Source organism: Phalacrocorax aristotelis, chromosome 1 (assembly GCF_949628215.1).
Source record: "Phalacrocorax aristotelis chromosome 1, bGulAri2.1, whole genome shotgun sequence".
NCBI lineage: Eukaryota > Metazoa > Chordata > Aves > Suliformes > Phalacrocoracidae > Phalacrocorax > Phalacrocorax aristotelis.
This window is the reverse complement of record NC_134276.1, coordinates 109,981,648-110,003,160: the sequence shown is the minus strand read 5'-3', so window position 1 is coordinate 110,003,160 and position 21,513 is coordinate 109,981,648. Positions and strand designations below refer to the sequence as shown.

Sequence of the window (21,513 nt, the reverse complement as noted above, 5' to 3'; positions counted from 1 at the left end):
TCTAGGCTTCTAAAAACAAGGTGTTCCCAAAGAATAGAGATATCAGTAAAAGTTCCTACTTCTTATCTTGAAGGTGATGAGTGGCTGAAGTTACTTTTTAAAAATTGCTTTAATTTTGAGGTAGAAAATTACTATATTGAACTCAGTTTATACACACTGGAACTTTTTATTGCCTTTTTAAAGCTTGTCTCCTCAGCCTTTCTGAGGACTGTTCAGGGTAGTGGGAGCCACTTCCTATGGAAATTCAAGTGCAAGGCACAGTTCTTTTATGTGGCTTTGTCTGACACAAACATAGAAGTATGTGTATGCATTTATTAAAGCGATAAAATAAAAGAAAGCTTATCAAAACATTATATTTTACACTTAATTTCCTCCTTAGGGAAAGAGGAAATGAACCAGCTATGACAAACACTACTGCTAGCTCTTAATGAACTACTGAAGGTACTTTGATAACCTGGTGCTACATGCAGTAAAAAAACTGTACGTCTAATAGAATACTAAATATTTTAATGGTGTTTTATTTGTGTTTTAAAGAAAATAATTTAAATATTTTATAACTTGCACACTGCCAGTACTGTATCTTAAAATTCTGTGTGTTATCAGTCTGAAGATCAGTAAAATGCAAACAATACTTTCTGAAATGCTTGTGCCGTCATCTCTGGTTTAGAGGGAACACCCTCTCCCTGGGGTAGAAAAGTAATTTAGTCTAAGACACTAAGCAATTTTGGCTGCTCTTGAACAAATATCTCAAGTAAAACAAACTTTTATGAACTTCATGCCGTTATTATTCTTATATACTGGGGGACTTTAAAACTCAAGTTATTCAGAAGCATTGGCTAGTTGAATTCAAGGAACACTTTGCAAGTTGACAGAATGTTTGCTACAGATGTGGTTAGATCACGTTTTGGGAAAAATCAGTTTTAATAACGTGCCACCATGTTGATATTTCTTTTCCTGGTGTGTTGTCCTTCCATTTAGAAAGGGATGCACAACTGATCCACAAGAAAGGAGACCCATCATATTTTTGCATTTCGACTCGACTGATAATAATCAAGGAAACACCAATGAGCTGTGCAGTGCTTAATTTATGTATAACATAATTTGATCAGCTTCAATACAAATATCTTTTGCAGCAGGTAGCCAAGGTAGATGGACAACTGGGCTACAGTTATTCAGTATTTTGTTGTCATTCAGGTTTTGGATTAATCATGCCTCAAATACAGAGCCAGTTTGTGTCCATGTTTTTATACCTCAGGTCTCAGTGCTGTATTAACATGGTTGTATCAATTATAAAAAAGTCCACAAACAGATTAGCTACTTTCATGCTGTGTAGAGCTCTAACTAGTGAACCCTGTATGAACCCAATGGGCTCCATGCAGACCTAACTTGAATGTCTCTACATCACTTTTCCTGGATGAGGAACACCGAAAATGTATGTAGAAGCAAGCCCAACAGGTATTATCGGTTTGGACTCAATGCCAGCTGCCCCAAACCCACAGTGAATCTCTTTGCAGCTGCCAGCTCTTCCTCCTGCTCCATTTCCAAAAGGTCTTACTAGGTCAGGTGTAGCAAACATGCAAGCACTGAGAGGCGGCACTGGGCTACAGCTGGTAAACTCCAAGAGATCAAGACTTCATTGTAATGCCTTTTCCCTGCATTCCCCAAACAACACAAGAGTGCTCAGTAACTTGAGCACAGCACTGAACCCATGCTGGCAGAGACTGTTTGAACTGTATGGTGCCTGGCCCTCCAGGAAGCAAAGGCTCAGAGCAGCGCTGTACTGTGATGGATGCAGAGATTTGCTGCGTCACAGCCAGCTGTGTGGAGCTACATCTCGCCCTTCGCATTCTCGCTGAAACTATCTGTATTACCTCTCCACCATTCCCAGTCCCTCCTCTTCCTCTCCAGCCTCCCAATCCCCCCAGTTTCTGGGGAATCCAGGCTCCTGTTACCTTGGACAACGGAGAACTGATGATGCTGCAGTGAGGAGGTAACTAAGTGGCTATAGTAGTGCAGCATAATAATAAAATCCCTATGTTTTTAATATCTATTATTGTTAAAGAATTGGCTTAAATTTTGACTGATTTTTCGTTTTCTATCTTAATCTAGAATGGTCTTTATGCTTCATTTCAGTGCTTCATTTATGTACTCCTTCAAAATTGCTGAACAGAAGATATAGGATTGCTCGTAACATCTTTTACACAGGTTATATTACAGCAGGGCCTACACTATCATTTTTCTGGGTTTACTTCCCTTCAGATTACTTAACTGCTTAGGGGTGTTTAGAATGAGAATTACCTTGAGAAACATTTAGAATATGCAAGCTCTACTTTTCCTTATGTTTTGTGTTGCTTTGTTAAGGAGTTTTTAAATCTTCTTCCCCCGTGTTGGAGCAAATGTAGTAGTACTCTGGAATGGAGTTTCAAAAAAATCAAAGGGAGTTAGACACCTTGTTTGGAGTGTGTCTGATGTGTTGGATTCATAGCTGCATGTGCATCTACTCAGGACAGAGCTGGGGGCCAGGGCAGGGCCTGTGAATCCCTCAGCACCAGCTGCTGCTTCACATTTGAGATCCCCATGGCATGCCAGGATATCTCCCTTGCTTCGATCAGCCCTCTACTTATCCCCCAAGAGGAAATTAATCTGTTTTTAGAATGAGTGACTGGTGCCCTGGAGAGCTGGGCCCTCTTTCTGCCTTCCTTCCTTGCCACACCACTCATGTCACATATATACTGTGTATATATATACTCCTGCTCAGATGGACCCCTAGCATTTGTTCCTTATTTGCAGAGTACTTAGGGGAGTACTTCCAGTGCAGCACCTGGAAACTCTCACAACTCCAGCAAAAGACAAGTGGGGAGGTGTGTCCTGAACGTACAGAAACAGGTACTCTGGAAAACATCAGTCTGTAAGAAGTTTGGTTTGGTACCCAAAATAAACTTGGTAATTTTCTGCCCACTAAACTGAAACAGTGCTAATTGCAATTTTTCACACAATGGTCTAAAGTACGTATGTGTTGTGTTCTTTTAGCTAAAGTGACGAAGGTTTGTGGAGTGCTTGGACGATATAGTATTTGCCAAAGAAACAACCTTTCAGAAATTAATAATGTCATGTTAAGTTTTAGGGGATCTGAAAAGTACCTTCATTAAAGGAGAGAAAACATTGAATAATGAGACCAAAAATATGTGCTGAAAAAGGCTGCTTAGACAATGACAATTGTTCTTTCTGAGCATTGAATGATGTCTGTTCAGATAATAAATTATGTATTGTCCTATAGACTGCTTTTTAATGAGAACATAAGCCAAGATTTACTGTTTAGGATAGGTTTTTTTTGGTTTAATGTGCTTTGATAGTAAAATATAAGTATATATTAATGCATGTACATACCGAATAACAAAACCTCATATTTTGAAGCTACTTTGAGATTACAAGGTTGAGCACCAAAAGATAGCCTATAAATACATGCATATACACATCTGGAATTAATATGTAATATTTTTTTCTCTAATATATTGAATGTTTCAATGCAAGACAATTTTTCTTCTCATGGGTACTATATTGGCACTCAAACTTGGATACACTTTCTAAATGTTCTGTGTACATAAATATTGTTCCATTATCCTTTGGAGTCAGTGGTTTTGATGAACTTTGCCAAGCAGGCTTCATTTTGAGAATCTTTTTAGAGAAATGATGGTTGAATATGATGTCATATTCAAAGATGAAAATTTGGGAGAAAACAAGTTTGTTTGTTAGTTCATTTAGAGCTCTCATGTCTTACAGGAAGGTTATGTGCCCTACTGAATGGTTTAGTATTTTCATTTCTGAATAATACTTCATTTTTGTGACTTAATTGAACTCAGCTTAGTTGTAGCGGAATGGATGTCAGTAGAATAGCATAGTGAAAAACATTATTAATTTCATTTTAAAGTGGTGTTTTCAAAGTCAACATGGTTATGCATATATATGCTGTAACATCAGCACACTATTAAGTCTCTACAAGTAAATGCCTCATCGCTTTTTATTGTGTATTATGCCTCATCCACTAGTATATACCAGAGATATCATTGTCTTATTCGAGAATGATCTGTGTAATTATTTTTGACATGGCGTTCCAACTTTACAAAACCAAAACAGAGACTGACACACAAAGTAGGTCATGAAGAAAAATGAGGAACCACTAACAGAGTTGGACATTAGGTGAAAAATTGAGAAATTTTATGACCAAAGTGAGGTGAAAATTGCTAACCGGCTGTGTAACTGATGTGCCAAAGCATGTGAATTATTGATCTTTTCCTCCTCCATTTCATTCACAAAAAGGACATAGTGCAGAAAGAACAGGACATCCTGATTGTTTGTCTAATTTTGCTGAAAAACTGTTTTCATGGAAGACAACTGAATTTACAAATATGAAGGCATACAGGCTTAAATGTAATCTAAATAAGAATTAAATGTAGATGGCAGAGGACATACAGCTGACTGTGGGTTAGCACTACAGGCAGTCTGAGATTCCAGTTGGCACAGCTATTCTTACGTTACTAGTAGTTATGTCAAATAAAAATTTTGAAGAAAAAACAGCCATTTTGCTGAGAGGGGCTGTGGTGGGAGGCTGTGAAAGTGATAGCAGACCAAAACATCACATAGTTACAGGTGTGTTTACCCTTGTTACTCCCTAGCACGATGGGAAGCATGGGAAGGAACACAGTAATGCTTGTTCCGAAGTGTACTGATGCAGACTGTCAGCGTAGACCACTCTGGAGATCCACATCAGTGAGATCTGGCCCTAGGGCGTGACCAGGGAGCTAAAAAGAAGGACAGCATGGACTCTTGGGCTGGGAATATTATCTTTGCAGCAAAAAGCTTGTTTGGATTTGAGCATATAGGTTTGTCAAAGCCATAGAAGAATACTGTGACATAATTGAGAAGTGGTATTTTGGGAACATAGGAGAGGCATTTGATTCAGGATGTAGGTGGAAAAGGACATACATACGGCTGATGCCATAAAGAAAGAATATCCTTGCTATGAAGGCAAAGAAGGAAATTCATGGGTCCTATCAGGGAAGGCCAGATATTAAAGGTTTTAGAAAGATTGAAAAGTGTTTTATGGAAGGGACTTTTGTCAAAGTCTCAAAATTTTGTTTTGGCTGTACCCAGCTTGAATGGATGGCCAGATGTCCATAGAGAGATAACAGAAAGATAGTATGAGTTTAATTTGGATGAGAGGCATGCTACTTCTAAAAGATTAAATAGAATGGGGGATGGCAATGAGCATGTGAGTTGTAAGCTGGCTGTCTCCATGTATGCTCTACAGTGATGAAGTGTTGTGTATGTTTGCTTTTTCACTGTTGTGAGTGACATCTAGTTCATTTTTGATTGATCTGCTTGGAAGCCAGGTGGAGTTTGAGAGACATCTAATAAAAAATGGATTCATCAATACTTGTTGTATACGCTAAGAAGTATTTGCACTGACTAAAAAAAATCCCTTCCTTAATGTGAGGAAGACTAGACAAGACCATTTGAGTAAAACTGTCTCCTTGAGGAGTAGCTGCTATTACAAAAGAAATTCTGAATAACTGCTAATGAGAAAAGACATGAGATAGTTTGTTTTTAAACCTTACGGTATTTTTCCATTTCACTTTGCAATCATCTTCATTCAGAGCTGTTGGGGAATGGTACAGACAGTGAGATGTGGGTCAGTACTCGGTGGCAGTTTGAAGGAAGAACAGAGCAGGTAAGTAGCGATCTGATTAACAAGTAATTTTGTGTTTTCATGTAGATAGCCAGTCCTGGTCAGAATGGGAGAATTGCCTGGTACTGACATTTATTCAGCCCTTTCAAATGAAGTACAAAATATTGCTGGGTTTTTTCCAGACGATGTTAGTGTAAATGTTAGAGAAGGGTTGCTTGTCTATTTTCAGCAAAACTGATTTTCCAGATCTGAGCTCTGTTGGCTCCAGTTATTGGAAGTGCATACCAGGTAACCACAAAAAGCGCAAGAATTCGGTGTTTTATAAGAAATCAGTATTCATTTAACTGCATTTGGTTTCATTTAACTATATTTGAAAACTTTGAAGCTGAGGCTGATAGACCAGTACCAAACTTTGAATCTTGTTCATCTGTATTAAACATATATAAACTATATCTAAACGATTGGGCTTACTTTATTTTTTTAAAAAATTTATTTATTTTCTTTCCCCTCTTACCCCCCACCCAATAATGATGGCAAAATATCCGGTCTTGGCAAGAATGCAAAGATTACTTTGTTCCTTGTTATTGCATGGCTATCCAATTCATTCTCAACATCTAACCAAGTATGATATTCCACTGCAGCAATGCAAAATAGCAGTCTCAGCTGCTTCACTGGTGCTTTTGTGTTCCTTATGTTTAAACGCATTTTTGGTATAGTACCTTAGAAATAACTGGACATAATTTATGCATGTATCCTCATGTGACTGTTCAGAAAGTAACTGAAGTAACTAAGACTATGAACTGCTTTTATAGCCTCCGATTGGTTTACAGAGGTCTGTTTAAAGCAGTGGGCAGTGCCAGCCAGGATACTCTCTGAACTCAGTAATTATGGGGAGGTTGGCTCTCTAAGGGAAATAGTATAAAGACCATGTTGAAGAGACAAGACAAACTGTGAAGAGTCAATATAATATGTCAATTGTACATAAAACCTTGTTCAATTTGTTGTGTCACTGTGCTGTGATATGATGTACAATTTAGTGGGATCACTTGCATCCTAGAGACCAGTCTTGGCATTCGTCATTGCAGGAGTCAGCCAGCTGCAGTCACCTGCAGTGAGAAGGAGGAAAAGATTACTGGCTGTTCTGCTTGTGGGCATTAAGGACATAAATACAGAGACTGACTGACTGAGTGGCAGATGTATTCTGGACCACTGCATTTTATGAACATTGTGTTGTTCCAGTTTTAGTTTTCATCTGTTCCCCATCCTCTGCCTCCTCAACTTTTTTCATATATGTAGATGACAAATGTTGTCCAGAGGGGCTTTGGAAACATATGTCATCTTTGAACTCTGTTGAGTACAACATGGTCATCTGAAGCTGAGTGCATTAAAGCTTTGAGGATACAGTGTTTAAAAAGCATAGGTAGGAAGAGCGCTGAAGAGGCAGCACTAAAATAGAAAATATGATACTTTACTCAAATCAAACATAGTGAAAACTTGAAACAGCAATAATGACAATCATGGGAAAACTGCTGTTCGGAAATGAATAACATCAGCCTGGGTAACCAGGAGCAGAAATTAGAAATTGAAATGTAGAAACTGCATGAGGCTAGGATCAAAAACCCAGCCCCCCCTTTTTTTTAAGTCCTTGGTATATAATTGATGGGATACAGCTGGAGATCATACAGAGCACTGGTGACTGACAAGACCGTTCTTGAGGAAAAAGGTAGACCTGAGGTAGAAATTCCTTGTAATGAGGAAAATAAGAGAGACAGACTGTCAATTCTTGATACAAGTGTTTTTAAAGGCTTCTCTGTGCTCCATCTTCCAGACTTTCAGTGCAGATTGAGGGTTGCGTATTTTGCATTACTTAGCTATTTGTGGATTTTCCCCCCCTCTATTTACACTAATTTATAGGACAGAATTACTAGTCCCATTTTATTGATGTACAGAAAAGGCAGAGAAAGAGAGAGACCAAGGCCAAGATCTTCAAAAGTACCCAAATTCCATCAGGAAAGTTCTTGGTACCTTGCTATTTTTGTGGATCCGTGGCCCAGGGTTCAGCTCATAGCTGATGAAGTGATCTGGGCTGGAATGAGGGATTCGATCTACATCTGCCATTTCAAGGCTGGTACCCTAACCATTAAGACCTCTTTTTGAGTTTTTGTTGGGTTGATCATATAAACTTCCTTTAAAATTCATTTAAAAGTGTTGTAGGTAGTGTGCCATGATTGTAGCCATTTGATTTGACAATTGTTTTCTAAATGTATTTCAGTAACAGGTGTAGCAGAAATTTTTGCCTAAATAATTACTTAAAGAATATGTCCAAACACGAATACAGAAAAAATTCCAAATGGAGAGAATCTGTTTTCCAAAAGCACACTCTGATCTTTTCATGTTCCTAACACTGTCCACCTCAAATTATTATTGTTTTACAAGACAGTGTAATGTTACTGATGATGAAACAGCAATAACCACCTGACATTTCAATAGAGTTGTATAATGTAGCCAGCTTTTTCTACTGTTTTGGGGAGTAAGGAACAGCTTTGCCACACCTTTATTGTCTGTGCAAAACACATTGTTAATCTGTTAGATGAACACCTGAATCTACTTTAAATTCAGCATGGACCCCTTTACAATAATGATGCCTTAATATTTTAAGTTTCCTAGGGCAATTTCTCCTGAAGTGTGATCATTATAGATAATAGTGATAATTATGAAATTTATTACATTTGAAACACTGACTTGTTGAACGTAATGGTTATTAAAATATCCTCTGTAGTGTACGTGAATTGTAAGGATGAGTGACCTAACACTCCTAACAGCTAGTGAGCTCACTTCCTAAATAAGAGATGTAACCATCTGAAAAGGAATTGCAGAATTCTTTGTCCATAAAGTTTGTTTCCTAGAGCAAGACAGCAGAATTACTACAGTTAGTTGTATTGATGCTGTACTACATTCCAGTTAGTCTGCCTTTAATGGGGAGAAAAGGAAGGACTGAGGTAGTGTGATGAGACTTACTGTGCAGCAGACAATATTAACTTCTGAGGCCTTTATCTAATACTTTTTTTTCATTCTCCAGCCCGAAGCCTGCATAGCCATCTGTGGATTGCAGTGTTTCAACTAGGTATCTGAACTGCAAGCCGTCTTCCAAATATTTTAGTGCAGAGCCAAAGATAGGTGCAATTAAATCAAATGCATACTTTTACTTAAAATGCACATTTCTGAAAATTTACAGCACAGACTGTGGTAAGTGTACATACTTTAGTGTGTAACATCTGTAACAAAATAACATATTATACAATGTCTGTATGTCTGCACTGTGCAGCAGATAGTCTTTTGCTTTCAGATGTGTGCGTTTGGCTTATCTAATGTAAGAAAACTCTTCTCAGGATGAATGTGCCACTACTTGCTGTTTGAAAAATACTCACCGAAGGCATGAAGGGTACAGAGAATGTTTTCCCAGCACAAACGAATTTCATTACATAACTTCCTTGGCTTGAAAAATCAAGCAAGCTGTTTGGTTCTATACTGGGATTTTGAACCTGCCAACTCTGACAGCTTCACATAATCATTTAACTGTTGTTTGGTGGTATTACAGCAAACCGCTCTGCTTAGTTTACTTTAATCTTGTCCTCCAGGTGAGACTCAAACAATGCTTCCTCTTCAAAGGTGTATCTGTCAGAAATTAATGTGAAAGTCAGATTGTCTATGCTCCAATGGAACTAGTTAAATATATTTTTTGTTCCAAGTGAGAACTAGGTGGGATTTTGAGATTATGCATACAGAGACCAAAAGGAAAAGAGTATTTCAGGCTCTTCTGTGTAGAGATTTGTGAGGCTTTGTTTTGACAATATAGCAGATAATTATGTTACTGAGAACTACTTAAGAATTTTACAATTGTTTGTGAGTGAATTCAGATATTTTTCTGCTGATTACTCTAAATGTTTTGGTTTGTGTTTTGAAGAACGGAGTTCAAATCAGAGTTTCATTAACATACTGCTTATGTGTGCCACTGGGTGGGTGAAGGAGGGACTTTTTAATGTGGCAAAATTTCCTTTTTTTTTTTTTTTTTTACTTTTATATTTAAAAGGTGCTGTAAACAGCATTTTATTTGCAATTGTGTCGTATACAATAATAAAAATATTCTAGGCAGCCTTCTATAGATTTTGGATAAATGTTTCCTTATTTATATGTATTTTATGACACCCTGACGTGCGATTTATTTTCAGCTCTTTTGAACACTAAAGAAATAAGCATGCTAATCATAAATCTCAGTGTCATTGTTTTAACTTTTCCCATTGTGTAGTTAACATCTTTAAGCTCTTCTCCATAATTATACTTCTAGATCATTTTATAAAACTGTTGGTCAGTATCCCCATCAGCATTGTTTAGTATCTCTGATATGTAAAATAATTGGAGACCAAGCCCTTAGACTTACTATACCATAAACACAGAGAAAAATCCTCATCAGCCAAAAGCTGTTTTTAGGTTGGGGTTTTTTTTTGATTTGTTTTGGTTTGGTTTTTTCCCCCCAGATTTAAACTGACCAGGCTCTTCCCACATGGGTGTGCCTCTAAATCCCTTCCAAATTAAGCACGGAGATGTAAAAACAGTATGTAAATAATAGCAGTTTACATCTTATGCAAAGTGCATCTTTTTTATCCCTTCTTGCTTTTTACTCAGGAGAATCCTTAAGTGTGGCCTTCAAATCTTCTGTGAGAAAGAAGTATGCTTAGATGCACAGCCTGCTTTCTCAGTCACCTGGATTAATTACAGTTTTAACTGTAATCATTTAACAATAGAACAGTGGTTCCTAGTCTTCCTTGAAGATGTCATCTTTGAAGGGAGCCTGATGAGAAGCATATTTTATGCCATCAGTTTGTTCCCCCAGTTCTGAGGAAAAACTGTAAATTGTAATTCAGCCTGCTTTTAGAACTTTTGATCTCTAAACACATGTAGTTGTATAGCTTTTTCCCATGCTCCAAACTGGTCCTTTAAAACCTGTTCCTCACCTATCCAGTGATTATGTTGCCTATCCTATAATTATGTTTTAAAATAAAAATAATTCTCTCATAATGATGATAGGAATGAAAAGAAGACTCATTCCGAGCCATACAGATCAGAACACATAGTTTCTTGTGTATAAAACTCATCCATGAAATTGTTAATTAACTTTAGGAGTATTAGTTTAATCTAACTAATTTCTCATTGCAACTACCATCAAAGGCATGAAATTGGTTGTAGTATTAGTCCAGTGTATTTATACTTGTGTGTATTTATCTATAGGCATACTTACATGGCAACTGAAGGTTTCCACAGCTTGAATTACTGCTGTTTGGTTTTTTCCCTCCTCTAATGTGATATGATCAGATCTGTAATATTGAAGAACAGCAGTGAGAAGGAGAAGCCTTAGAAAATGTTGATGAGCGTGTAACAGAACAGGCAAGATTTCCTTCCTTACCATGTCCACAATGATTTCCCAGGCTGGAAATCATGGAAGTGGAGTTTTGGAAGACTGTTGAACAGTTGCTACTAGTTAAGAATAAAAGCACTCAAGATGCAGAATAGTCTCAAATATTATTCTAAACCCTTCAAATGGTGTAGCATTAGCCACAGTATGCTGGAAGGAGAAGGTGAATGTGCATTATATTATTGCAACTTTTTAACAGAAAGTGCCTAGAGCTGACAAAACAGATTGGTGTTTTTTAATGAAAGTGAATACAGTTAATCTGTGTATACTTTCATTGACAAGGTTCTGCACTTAGGAGTACAGCACAGATGGTATAAGCAATGAATACTTATGCCTGACTGTAATTGATCCTATCAACAATGACATACCTTTAACTGGGTTGTATCACTTTACGTCACATATGGTTAATTAAGTAAGAAGGGCCCAAATACACTAAGGAGATTTTTATGTTTATACTTAGGAAAACAGTCTAGACAGGTGTTAATGTAAATGAAGTTAGTACTTGTCAAAGGTGAAATTCTCCATATGTAGCCCTGCTTCAGTCTCCAAATAAATGTAGTTTGGCTATGTCTACATTAGCAAGTAGCGAGGAGCAATAGGACCTGATCTGCAGAGTGAAACAGTTAGTGCTGAGGATCCCCACTTCCCCACTGTAAGGATCTGGGGGATCAGGAAGGTTGCTTCAGACTGGCTCTGTTCTGGTCCCACTGACTGAATGCCCAGAATTGACTGACTGGAGGGCACTACTAGGTGTGGTCTTGGAGGGCATCACTCAGTTCAGCTTCATTCCTTGTATTTAGTACCTTGCTGTGTATTTTGGGGAGCTACTCTTTTCTTAACCATAAAACAAAGCTTGCCCTTCATTTCTACCATCCTTCAACCTCAATTACAAGAGATTTGCTTCCTTAGATAATCCCTCCTACCATGCTTCCTGATTAGCCATCACAGTCATTGTCTTTCACTGTATGTTGATGTCTGCCCATGGCAGTGGAGTAGAGTATCATGTAGTGGTGTTTGTGTTAAATTATTTTTATGCATGTGCATGTATTTGGATTGGCTCTTAGTTGGGGCATCTGTCTCTTGTAAAAATACTGTTGAAAATGTGCATGCCCTAAATTTTTTCCTTTTATGGGCTTTTATGGGCTGTACTTTCCATTGCGAAGCGTGGGGGAACGGTATGACAAAACAGAACTTGATGTGGTTCCAGTTTTGGCCCTGGAGGTCTCCATAGGTATGAATTCTTTATTGTGGCTCCAATCTCAGTATTCTACCTTACCTTTTACTGTACTTTTGAAAAAGTTCCCGCAATAGCTTTACATTCAAGTCACTGAATGTGTAGTTCTACTTATATATCAGAACACAGTGGCCACCAGTGGATGTTCCAGAATATATAATATCAAAAGCATGATAATTTAGGACACACAAGACTATTGTGTAACTTGGGATCTTGTGTATATAAGACAATATTAAACAATAACTGAATTAAAAAACAAACTCCTCCCATGCTTTAAGAAACTGACATCAAGTCATTATGATAATTAGTCTTGTCATAAAGGTTTTTCCCCAAGATAATTTTTTTTAAAGCTAAACTAATATGTTGAAAAGTAGTTGGATGTTTACTTCTCTTTAATTTAAAAACTAGCTTAATGTCACAGAATATTTGCATATGATTTAGAAATAAAAGAAGTAAGCCTGACAAATGCTGTAGGCACCTAAAGGCACATTTTGGCTCCTGCTTATTGCAGACTGTTTTAGACTTAACTCTTTTCTTTCCATTTGTATTTTTATCCTTAAAATTAATGCAAAATTTCTGTTTTTCTATTTCTCTGTAAATATATCTGGCATTTTGTAAAAGTTTGTTTTATTGTTACTTAGACATAGTAAAAAAATAACAAGCGTAGCAACCTAAAAAAAAAGGGACTGATGTAAATATAGTAACAGCATTAATTTCCAGGTTTAGTGGGATGTTTTGATATATTGTTCAGATATTTTTCAGATAGCTTCTACTCAAATTTCAGTTGGACTACTCACATACTATAAAATATGTACTTAATTATCTTGCTAAATCAGAGCTTAAATTAAAAGGTTTGGGAAGCTTGTTAGTAAGTCCTGGGCTCCAAGTATTTCAAAACAACAACAACAATGTCTTATATTCTGGAAAACACTTTGTTTATGTTGTGTTACTGTAGGGCAATCTTGCTGCGCTTTGTTCCCATTGAAGAAGCAGTGTGTATGTTTCCAGATAACTTAAGCAACGATATCAGCCAGTACCCTCAATATAGTGTAACATTATTTCTGAAGGAAAGGTTTATATATAATCATAAGAGATGGGGGAAAAAAAGGGGGGGGGGAAGAGATAAAATTATTCTGTTATCAGTTTTATTCCCTGGGAAATACTTTTTCCCCCCCTCCTTAAAGATGGCCACTTAATTTACAAATTCTTGTGAGTTATGATCTTTGGTACAAGAAATTAGTTTGTAGATAGACTCAGAGCAACAGAGACACATGGGACAAGTTTCACATTTATATTAAAAGATCACTATTCTGTAAAATATTTTGTTATTCATGAGTAGCAAATTTACTCTCCATGCACATTTTGTCAGATAGGACAAAGAAACTAAGAGAATGTTATCAAATTTGAAACCAAGTATCACTGATGCCAACCATACTACAAGATTTTCTTCACAGTGCTATTGAAGATACAAATGGTGAAATACACTGCAAAGAACATTCTGGAACAAGAGCAGCCAGCAGCTTCTAAGTGAAAAGCTAAGTCTGGGGAGGTCATTAACAACTAGAAGAAAAACAGCTAGCATATTTGTCTATTAAGCATATATTATGATTTATTTGATGCAATTTGATACTTGTGTTTCTTTGGCTCAAGTTAGAAAGAAGGGAAATCTGGGAATTACATCAATTTTTGAAAGAAAAAAAAAAGTTGGATCAAGCAGTCTGGCTAATCTTAAATACTCTTCCGTGTATCTGTTAAAGATGTAGTCAATCTGAAGTTTATAAAACCATGACTTTTGCTTTGTCATATTTTCTGGCTTTGCCCATTCTGTTTCAGTAAAGATAGAAATATCTTCCCAGTATCATATGTATGTGTTAACAAGTAGATAACTGATAGCAAAATAGGGGAAGATTTTTACATATTCTCATAAAATTGCATGTACAGTTCACTTTTATTTATTTTTGTATAAAAAAATCTCCCACCTAATTATTAAGGGATTCACATTGGTCAAAGTGAGAAGATTCTTTAAAGAACAGAAAAAGAAAAGAAACAAGTGAATAGAAACAACATTAAGAAGAAGTAGCTGAAGGATATCTAATATTTGTAGTTATTGCTCATCAGTTCTTCTAGAAAAGAGAGAAACAGCATGTGGAAATCAAACAACTTAGTTAAGTATTAAATATTAACTACTTAGCAAGCCAAGAGAAGGGCAACATAAAGCTTCAAAGCTAAAATAATATTTGCAAGCATCTCATCCTTATTCCACAAACAAATATTTTTAAAAGTATTTTTAATGTCAATTTAAAAAACAAAAAAAAACACCAAACCCAAACCAAAAACCCCAAACACACACAAAAAAATCTGATAAACAGTAACTGGTTAGGTTTAAATAAGATATTCTCAGTCCTTTAACATGGAATTTCATCATTTTTAGGAAAGAAATTTTTGTAAAAATTGACATCTCAATTCTCAGGCTCCTCATTAATAAGCTTCTTCATGATTCCAGCATATCTTCACCCTGAGTCATTGTAACTTGCTTACATTTCCCACCTTGTTGCTGCATATATCATGGCACCTTTTTGCTCTGCCAGTGCGTTCTGCTCCCTGCCTAACTCCCTTCCATTAACAAGAATGCTAGTCCTGTTCAGCAAGAACCTACAATCTCTTCTTTGAAATATGTTTAAACTCACCTATTGTGCAGCCCCCACCAAAATACATAGGCTCATTGCAAATATTGAACTGCTATTTACTGCAATGTTTGACAATTCTTTGAGCTATTATTTCTGAAGTAGTCAGTTTCATAGCTTTGTGATTCACTGGGAATAAAATTAAATTGCACAAGGAAACTGAAGAGCCAAGCCAACAAAACTTTTCTGTTTCTCTGTTTCACCACAAAAATTTGAAATTATTTTATTTAATTATGACCTGGTGACTGTAATCAGCTGTTGAGCCTACTTGACTGTGGTCTACAGCAATGGTCCTCCAGGTTCTTCATTATTAGGCTTTCCAGGAAAACTTCAGTGTGTCTGCCACTGTGCTGAAAGAGTACATCTTCTGAGGAGTAATAAACTCTCAACTCCTGTTTAGAAGACTTAGTTGGGAATCCATCAGTCCTGGTAAGGCTGCTTGTATATTTTCCAAACAGTGAACTTATGAAATTTGGCCTACAGCAATGAAAAAGGAGTTCTGTTAAAGGGAATACTGAGGTAGATGCTCCTTAATAAATAAGCCACCCCTCCTCTGCCAGCTGCTTTCTAGTTTGAGAAGTAGTTGGAGAAAGAGCTGGTTCACGGACTCTAGCAGAAAAAAAGCAGTACATAAATCATGTACAGTTGACTAAATCACTAAGGTTGCAGCCTAAGCACTTTTTTATTTTTGTATGAAGAGAAGTAATTTCTGCTGTAATGCTAGTATTTCAGTCATATGTGAATCTTATTCTTTAAGTTCAATTGAAATAACTTTTTTTCAGACTACCATAGCCATCTCTTTTTAAAGTATCAAAATGAAGACTAATATAATGCAGTACTTAGTATAGGAAAGAACACAGTAATGTTACATTTGGAAACAGAACTTACAGTTGTTTCTTTTTGTCCAGTTCCCTTCCTTCCTCCCTATTCAGCCCCCAGTTCCAGTTATAGTAAACTGTTTATTATTAGGTATAAAATAATTTAGTGTTTATGGCTTAAATATAAATTTGAATGAGATACAACATCAATGAAAGTTGAGAAATTCACACAAATATATTAGGGTTTACATAAAACCTGAAAAAAATTGTATTTTCAAGATACTCTTGGAAGAATGATTGCAGAACCGTTTGGTATTGTTATCTTTGTATTGTTGAATCCTGTTTGATAAAACTTCCGGAGAACTATTTTTTTTTTTAATGTTGTTTCTTTTCATGTAAAGTGGTTTTGATGGAGAAATGGCAGGAAATACTTTTTTTTTCTTCAGTTTTCTAGAAACTCCTAAGACATTTACCTAATTTTAAAACTCAAGTACAGTTGAGCCATTGAGATGGCTCCACATGAATTTTGTGACTCGCAAAACTGAGAAATGTACAACTAGGTTTAGAACTACAACATTGTTTCTGTTTGTGATTCTGCATTTAGTGGACTTTCTGTTTCAGCTTCCATTAGAAACCATATTTGTAGAGGTTTAAGAACTTGATTGAAAAAAATTTGCTTTGTGTGTAAAACTAACATTAAAGGTCTAGTGCTTGGAAGTAAGTTGCCTTTTCTCTCCAAATTTTGAAAAAGAAAACTTCGTGGCATTAATTCTGTATTAGCTCAGGATGTTTAATGTTTCAGCAACTCAAAAAGATATTTATGAACATTGATTTTTTGTTTGTTTTACTCCTTGAAGGACTTCTTCCTCTTTCAATCAGTATGTTGAATAATCATTGGTGGCAGTGGAAGTTCCAGTCGTAAATCAAGAGAATGACAGATTTGAGTCTTAAGGAGCTGCCTAGCTGTTAGAAGACTGGAATAACAGTTGTCTTTGCTTCACTAGATACATGTTTGGTACTGGGAACAAATGTTTTCTAGACAATCAAGGCTAGAATATCATCCTCACAGGGCTGTCTTTGCAGGTGCATTATTGCAATATGTTATTGACCAATGCTCTTGATATGCTAAGCAGTCATTATATATTAGGGATGATCTCTTTTTCAAACCAGTGTAAAAATGTCTGAAGTTGGGTTTAGTCATATTTGGACATATTGGGAGGCAAAGGCAGGTCCTAATTGGTTGCTTGCATACAAGCACAGGGATCTAGCCCTTCTCCTTGTTCAGCTGGAACAGTTAGTCTGGAGTTGCTCTCCAGGCTGAAGTGCAAACAGATGAGTAAGGCAGGAAAGGAAGAGAAAGGCAGCTTTTAAACTTGACCTGTATCCTTCCGTGAACTACTTTCCTTCCTCTCTTAATTTCATTTGGCTGTCCTTGATGACCAAAGAATGTGGATCATCCTACTGGCAGGAAATATGAACTGCTTTTATAGTTATATACTACAGAAATGGTATTATGCTGGTAATACTAGTGTCGTATACTTTTATTAAATCAGTGCCCATGAACTCTTTCTTAGTAAATTCGCATGGAATTCTTTTAGTTTGTTTCTTCCCAGAGAAATTAACCATGAGTTATCTTTGGAGGGTTATATGCTAGAATGAATATCAAATTCATAACAGATGTTAAAAATGTTTCATATATTGATTTTAAAGGAATAACCTTTATAGCAACACTTTTGAAGTTTAAAATTCATGATTGTTATGGGTTTACTTATTGATTTGATTGCTGACCTTCAAAATATCATTAAAAAGAGTTGTATTAAGAGGGTAATATTCTGCAGTAATCAAGGTGTCATTTGGGTTGGCTTTTTACTGTTATTGAGGTTTTTTGTTTAACTTCGCAGTCTAATCTTTTTATACATGACGCTGCCATCAAGTGGCTATTGAGTAAAACCTCTGTGTTATCCATCTTTAATTTAAATGTTAGTCTTGTTTTTAATTAACAGCTTGGTTTGGAAGGAGGAAATATCCTATACTTGCTAACTGACAGAAACAAATGCAGTTTATCACTCTCTGGACCAGATTTGTAGAGGGAGCTGCTCAAAGATGCTTTGAAAGATGCTTTAAAAGTATGGGATTTCAGTGACATCAAATTGTGTTGGCACTGATTTTTACATCAGCTTCAACAGGCATTAGAAACCTCTCTGGTCACCTTGTGAACTATTCTGAGTGTCCACTTGCATTTTCAGGCACCTTAATATGCAGGTACGTGTTCCCTTTCAATGTCCCATTTTAATCCATTTGCCCAGAACTCCACAATATAGATGTAGACTGTAGACTTGGGCAAAGATTTTAAGACACTGAATCCAAGAGGCCAGAACTGACATGGATCTGAAACTTCAAGACATTTTTCCCTCAAATCAAGAAGCTGATGAATAAGTAAAACCATTATCTTTTGACAGCCCAACAATTGTGTCTCTTAAAGTAGACAAAATCTTAAGATTTTCAGTTTTTGGGGAGGTAAAGCCAACACCCCAGTGCCAAATGACCTTTTGCCGTTCCTCACAACCCAAATATTGGCATTCATCGACAATTCTCAGTTCACTTCCAGCAGTATGGGGCTGTTAACCAATTTTAGGCAAATAACGATAAACACCCCCATTCTCCTGAAGATTATTTGCCTTCTTTCACCCTCTAGAAATGATAATAGAAAATCATGTGCACATTTGCATTTGTATTTACTGTGTTTGAATTAAAGCTGCAAACAGCTCTGATTCACTAATAACTGATGAAAGCGTCTCATTATTGAGCTACAAAACCTTCAACAAATTAATGGAAATTGCAAATCACCTTGAAAATTGCAGGCTCTTTAGTCCTGTGTTGAGTGCTGAAAAAACTGCATAAATAGCCTTGTTGCTTAACTCTGTCTTTAGAAAAAATAGCTTTCTTATTACATTTTTTTTAAAGTATGGCTTACTAATTAAGGTATGGCTAAGCAACATCATTTTTTTTGCTGTTTTTGTTTTCGGTACGTGAACATTAAACAGCGTGTTACTATTTTTTGTTCCTTCTCTTTTATGTAATATTTACAATCATAGACTGTCTGCCTCTGATGCTAAGCAAATAGTTTGGGCACTTTTCTCTCATGCCTCAAATTACAGTACAAGATTTAGCATGTGTTGGTTCTTTTCTGTAGTGAGATAATGAATTTTTAAATATATACACCCATGAAGTTTTCCTCCAAAAATATAACTTAATTAGAAGAAAATACCTCACGAAAAGAAAAAAGACCCATACTATGCAATTGTTTGTTAATTTTTTTTTTTTTTACTGTTTCTGCATAACTCTGAATCCAAAATTATTGCATGTCACTTGTCATGAAGAAAGATGTATGGGAGCTGATCTCCAGCTGGTATAAAATTTCATAGCCTCATTGTCATGGAAATCCACTCTAGCAGAGTATCAGATGCGTTTCTCTAAAAGGTAGAGTGATTTCTACAAAGTGCTAGATTCTCTTATATCCCACAATTCCACATTACAGCTCCATCTCTGAGGTAGACCTGATTGATTTAAAGGAACATGTTTCAGGTTAACATAGATTCAAAATAAAAATCAATGGTTTGTAATTTTGTCCATTTTTGCTAATCTTAGAGTCATCATTAAGCTCCTGATGAGTAATTTATTAGTTTTCTTCATTCAATAGATTTTTTTAAAAAAGGCACAGCAGACAATCTTTTTACACGTAAAACTTCATATAACATTTGTGCTAGTGCAGCGTAACTATGGAGGAACAGAATTTGCACTCTGACATTTTTCTACTATATTTGAAGTCACTTTGCTTATAGGGATACTAAAAGCATTTGTGTGCTGATATTATTATTAAGAGAAATTACAAAATGTAATGATATCTATGAATCTCTAGTGACACAACTGCTGCTATTATTTGACAGGTGCCTTTTACTAGAAAAGCTTTTCTATGATTTTCCAAATTGGTTTCTTTCTAGGGCTGAATAGCCTGTGAGATGTCCATCATTAGTTCTGTCCAACAATGGAACTTGAAATAGCAAAGAATTGAAGTTTCTGTTTGTCCTGCACCATGGGTACAGGCTCATGAGCAAGGGGGAAAAAAAGTCCCTTTCATTTTCTCTTCCTCTTTTTTATTCGTCCTAACCAACCACCTTCTGTTTTACTTTTCATACTTTCTTGGTATCATTATTAATGTATCACACACACAATTCTTGCTCGTCATTTTCATTCCACTCCACCACCCCAATTTAGGTCCTTTTACCCATGAGCACTGCACTGATGTTTGATAGCGGTTTGCTATTCTTTCACACCAAATGATGAAAGATTAAGTGTTACTCCTTTTCATTTCAGTTTCTTCATGTACAGACTATGGCGACTCAAATACTCCGCCAAAGAGCTATGAAAACACTAAAATTCTTCTGTCTGAAGCCCAGAAAACAGTTTTATTCCCTTCTGTTTCTTTGTCCTCTCTGCTATGTTCTCTCTGCTGCTCAGTCAGTCGAGCAGTGGATACTTAATGCTTTTAAAACAGTGTTTAACTGAAGAAAATGAATGAGCTTGCTGTCCAGCTCTTTGCATGGACTTGTCACAGTTCTGAAGTACTGTTTGTCAAATAACCTAAGCATATGTAGAAACCACATGCACCTGGAGGTACTATCATTTTCAGCATCAAGTTGAATGCAGGTGAATTCAAACTGATCATAGCCTGCTATCTTCTCTTCTTACTCTGTTTCGTTAGAGAACACATTGTTTGAGAATGTTTTGGCATGCACTGAAGTTCGTTGAACTCATTCCTCAAATATTTGCTCCTTAAATATTGTGATGTTGTAGGGATTATTACATAGCAAGATTCTACATTAAAAATGTACACAGAGTAATAAACAAAAACTATATGCTTGATTGTTCATGATACTTGATTGCTCATGAAACTAAGGTAATAAGCATGGGTTCCCCATCAGTACTTGCATACAGCTCTCTAATGCTAGTGGAAACTATATGTACTAAGCAGATGTGACAGACCATACTCACAACTAGAAAAGGTTTCTGCTTTGCAAGGCCTTCTTGATAAGTGAATTTCAGTTTTCTGGATTTCATGTTGGAACGGTAATTTAAATTCATATAGTGTAAATGTAAACCAACTTGTGATGATGTGACTAACTGAAAATTACTTTTCATAGCTGCTACTTTTTCAGCTGGGATGCAGAAGTTGCCTTAGATTAAACTTGAAACTTCTCCAGTGACAGTAAAGTGCTGTCTAAAATAACTAATAAAATACAGCTGGGAGTGGAATAAAAGCTGGTTTTAGACATAAGGAGGCATTTTATCAAAAAGGTAGTCTCTATGCAGAGGTTAACATTTGTATGAGTAACTGAAAGGCAATGACTAGGATCAATCTAATTTAATCTATGCAAGATACTGTATTTCTGGAACTTTCACTTGACAGTGGCAGTCATGAAAATTTAGGACAGCAAAATAGTATGACAAAACTTTTAAAGTACATTTTCTAACATAGTATTTTTTGTTGTTTTGGTGAAAAAAAAATGTTGCTTTCCTCTACTTTGTGTTCTTGTAAAATCTACTCTCCTATACCGCAGACA

At 36.3% G+C, this 21,513-nt stretch overlaps 1 long non-coding RNA gene across 4 annotated transcripts in view; it reads left to right on the top strand.

Moving 5' to 3' along the window:
- LOC142061119 (uncharacterized) overlaps window positions 1-21,513 on the top strand; it is a 248,412-nt gene that overhangs the window by 115,827 nt on the left and 111,072 nt on the right. For 2 of the 4 annotated variants that reach the window (XR_012662067.1, XR_012662064.1), the window contains one exon: window positions 5,655-5,728. The exons of the other annotated variants lie outside the window; for them this stretch is intronic. This is a non-coding gene — a long non-coding RNA (uncharacterized LOC142061119). The remainder of the gene's footprint in view (window positions 1-5,654; window positions 5,729-21,513) is intronic. 4 annotated transcript variants of the gene reach the window in all.